At 47.0% G+C, this 3,654-nt stretch overlaps 7 non-coding genes across 7 annotated transcripts; all 7 read right to left on the reverse strand.

The window, feature by feature from the left end:
* Window positions 1–28: 28 nt before the first annotated feature.
* On the reverse strand, window positions 29–143 carry LOC124853426. The gene has a single exon (XR_007033769.1). It is a non-coding gene; the product is annotated as a U5 spliceosomal RNA (small nuclear RNA).
* A 494-nt stretch (window positions 144–637) lies between these two features.
* Window positions 638–827, reverse strand: LOC124854162. Its single transcript, XR_007034410.1, has one exon. It is a non-coding gene; the product is annotated as a U2 spliceosomal RNA (small nuclear RNA).
* Window positions 828–998: 171 nt separating this feature from the next.
* LOC124853243 lies at window positions 999–1,112 on the reverse strand. The gene has a single exon (XR_007033586.1). It is a non-coding gene; the product is annotated as a U5 spliceosomal RNA (small nuclear RNA).
* A 494-nt stretch (window positions 1,113–1,606) lies between these two features.
* Window positions 1,607–1,792, reverse strand: LOC124852693. Its single transcript, XR_007033116.1, has one exon. It is a non-coding gene; the product is annotated as a U2 spliceosomal RNA (small nuclear RNA).
* A 177-nt stretch (window positions 1,793–1,969) lies between these two features.
* Window positions 1,970–2,081, reverse strand: LOC124853284. The gene has a single exon (XR_007033627.1). It is a non-coding gene; the product is annotated as a U5 spliceosomal RNA (small nuclear RNA).
* Window positions 2,082–2,576: 495 nt separating this feature from the next.
* Window positions 2,577–2,766, reverse strand: LOC124854148. Its single transcript, XR_007034396.1, has one exon. It is a non-coding gene; the product is annotated as a U2 spliceosomal RNA (small nuclear RNA).
* Window positions 2,767–2,946: 180 nt separating this feature from the next.
* LOC124853170 lies at window positions 2,947–3,059 on the reverse strand. Its single transcript, XR_007033513.1, has one exon. It is a non-coding gene; the product is annotated as a U5 spliceosomal RNA (small nuclear RNA).
* Between the last annotated feature and the right edge of the window lie 595 nt (window positions 3,060–3,654).

The raw sequence follows: 3,654 nt of genomic DNA on the forward strand, positions 1-3,654 counted from the left end.
AGCTCTTTGACTTTTCACAATTTCATAAGGCTCAGCCATACAGCAAAGCGCCTGAAAATATATTCAACTCATGTTTGTTCCTCTCCACGGAAGTCTTTAGTAAAAGGCGAAAGACTTGTGCGTATGAAGAGAAACCAGAGTGCATGGCCTCTGTTGGAGAGCAGCAGAGGAGCCTCTCGGTCACAGTCACCACCTTCACGGTAGGCCTCTTTGCTTTCCGCATGTCAGATCCCAGTATGCAACATTCCCAACCCGCCCCCATCTGCCAACCAAAATTATACACGTCTTTATTACCTCCTGCCCTGACTACTGTGATTGGCTTTAAGCCTGCCTAAGCAATACATCCCTGAACCACTTACATTCGCTCCAAAATGCTGACTCTGGTTTCTCACCAAGTCTCCCAGAAGGTCTTGAGTGAAAGCAAGTTTCCATTCTTGACAAACGCTTCTAACTCAATTTGGAATCCAGTTCAAGCTCTGCAGACCTCTGCATGGTCACGCCACTAAGCAGTGAGCCATCAGAGCGGTTCCACACACTTGTGTGTGCCAGGCCGTTACCTCAGTTTCATTGAGCCAGTGTAGAATTCACTTTTGATACGCGACAATTGTTTGAGTGTTTGGTTTTCTACAAGGTAAGAACAGAGTGCACCGTTCCCAGCGGCACTGCAATGCTAGGTCGATGCGTGAGAGAAAGGAGCAAGCTCCAAATTTCTGCCCTCATGCCAAAAATCTGCTTAATATGTAGTCCTCATATAGAGGACATATCAGATATTAAACTGATAAGAACAGATACTACACTTGATCTTAGCCAAAAGGCCGAGAAGCGCCCCAAGTGTTGGATGTCCACGCCAAGCTCTTGGCACAAATCTCACTTGTTGTGGTACCCCTGCCGTAGGTGTGCATAACAATGGCTGCTGCTTATCACCTCCGCCCAAGCTCTCCTTTGTGGCCCTTGATTTCTGACCTAGACAGCTCTTTGACTTTTCACAATTTCATAAGGCTCAGCCATACAGCAAAGCCTCAAAAATATATTCAACCCATGTTTGTTCCTCTCCACGGAAGTCTTTAGTAAAAGGCGAAAGACTTGTGCGTTATGAAGAGAAACCAGAGTCAGCATGGCCTCTGTTGGAGAGCAGCAGAGGAGCCTCTCGGTCACAGTCACCACCTTCACGGTAGGCCTTTGCTTTCCGCATGTCAGATCCCAGTATGCAACATTCCCAACCCGCCCCCATCTGCCAACCAAAATTATACACGCCTTTATTACCTCCTGCCCTGACTACTGTGATTGGCTTTTAAGCCTGCCTAAGCAATACATCCCTGAACCACTTACATTCGCTCCAAAATGCTGACTCTGGTTTCTCACCAAGTCTCCCAGAAGGTCTTGAGTGAAAGCAAGTTTCCATTCTTGACAAACGCTTCTAACTCAATTTGGAATCCAGTTCAAGCTCATTGTGACCATGCATGGTCACGCCACAAAGCAGTGAGCCATCAGAGCGGTTTCACACACTTGTGTGTGCTAGGCCGTTACCTCACTTTCATTGAGCCAGTGTAGAATTCACTTTGATACGCGACAATTGTTTGAGTGTTTGGTTTTCTACAAGGTAAGAACAGAGTGCACTGCTCCCAGCGGCACTGCAATGCTAGGTCTGTGGAGAGAAAGGAGCAAGCTCCAAATTTCTGCCCTCATGCCAAAATCTGCTTAATATGTAGTCCTCATATAGAGGACATATCAGATATTAAACTGATAAGAACAGATACTACACTTGATCTTAGCCAAAAGGCCGAGAAGCGATAAGCCCCAAGTGTTGATGTCCACGCCAAGCTCTTGGCACAAATCTCACTTGTTGTGGTACCCTGTCAGAAGGTGTGCATAACAATGGCTGCTGCTTATCACCTCCGCCCAAGCTCTCCTTTGTGGCGCTTGATTTCTGACCTAGACAGCTCTTTGACTTTTCACACTTCATAAGGCTCAGCCATACAGCAAAGCCTGCCAAAATATATTCAACTCATGTTTGTTCCTCTCCACGGAAGTCTTTAGTAAAAGGCGAAAGACTTGTGCGTTATGAAGAGAAACCAGAGTCAGCATGGCCTCTGTTGAGAGCAGCAGAGGAGCCTCTCGGTCACAGTCACCACCTTCACGGTAGGCCTCTCTTGCTTTCCGCATGTCAGATCCCAGTATGCAACATTCCCAACCCGCCCCCATCTGCCAACCAAAATTATACACGCCTTTATTACCTCCTGCCCTGACTACTGTGATTGGCTTTAAGCCTGCCTAAGCAATACATCCCTGAACCACTTACATCCGCTCCAAAATGCTGACTCTGGTTTCTCACCAAGTCTCCCAGAAGGTCTTGAGTGAAAGCAAGTTTCCATTCTTGACAAACGCTTCTAACTCAATTTGGAATCCAGTTCAAGCTCATTGTGACCCGTGCATGGTCACGCCACTAAGCAGTGAGCCATCAGAGCGGTTTCACACACTTGTGTGTGCCAGGCCGTTACCTCACTTTCATTGAGCCAGTGTAGAATTCACTTTGATACGCACAATTGTTTGAGTGTTTGGTTTTCTACAAGGTAAGAACAGAGTGCACCGCTCCCAGCGGCACTGCAATGCTAGGTCGGTGATGGAGAGAAAGGAGCAAGCTCCAAATTTCTGCCCTCATGCCAAAAATCTGCTTAATATGTAGTCCTCATATAGAGGACATATCAGATATTAAACTGATAAGAACAGATACTACACTTGATCTTAGCCAAAAGGCCGAGAAGCGATAAGCCCCAAGTGTTGGATGTCCACGCCAAGCTCTTGGCACAAATCTCACTTGTTGTGGTACACCTGTTCGTAGGTGTGCATAACAATGGCTGCTGCTTATCACCTCCGCCCAAGCTCTCCTTTGTGGCGCTTGATTTCTGACCTAGACAGCTCTTTGACTTTTCACAATTTCATAAGGCTCAGCCATACAGCAAAGCCTGCCAAAAATATATTCAACTCATGTTTGTTCCTCTCCACGGAAGTCTTTAGTAAAAGGCGAAAGACTTGTGCGTTATGAAGAGAAACCAGAGTCAGCATGGCCCTCTGTTGGAGAGCAGCAGAGGAGCCTCTCGGTCACAGTCACCACCTTCACGGTAGGCCTCTCTTGCTTTCCGCATGTCAGATCCCAGTATGCAACATTTCCAACCCGCCCCATCTGCCAACCAAAATTATACACGTCTTTATTACCTCCTGCCCTGACTACTGTGATTGGCTTTAAGCCTGCCTAAGCAATACATCCCTGAACCACTTACATTCGCTCCAAAATGCTGACTCTGGTTTCTCACCAAGTCTCCCAGAAGGTCTTGAGTGAAAGCAAGTTTCCATTCTTGACAAACGCTTCTAACTCAATTTGGAATCCAGTTCAAGCTCATTGTGACCCCGTGCATGGTCACGTCACAAAGCAGTGAGCCATCAGAGCGGTTTCACACACTTGTGTGTGCCAGGCCGTTACCTCACTTTCATTGAGCCAGTGTAGAATTCACTTTTGATACGCGACAATTGTTTGAGTGTTTGGTTTTCTACAAGGTAAGAACAGAGTGCACCGTTCCCAGCGGCACTGCAATGCTAGGTCGATGCGTGGAGAGAAAGGAGCAAGCTCCAAATTTCTGCCCTCATGCCAAAAATCTG

This window comes from Hippoglossus stenolepis, chromosome 10 (genome assembly GCF_022539355.2).
Source record: "Hippoglossus stenolepis isolate QCI-W04-F060 chromosome 10, HSTE1.2, whole genome shotgun sequence".
In the NCBI taxonomy this organism is placed as follows: domain Eukaryota; kingdom Metazoa; phylum Chordata; class Actinopteri; order Pleuronectiformes; family Pleuronectidae; genus Hippoglossus; species Hippoglossus stenolepis.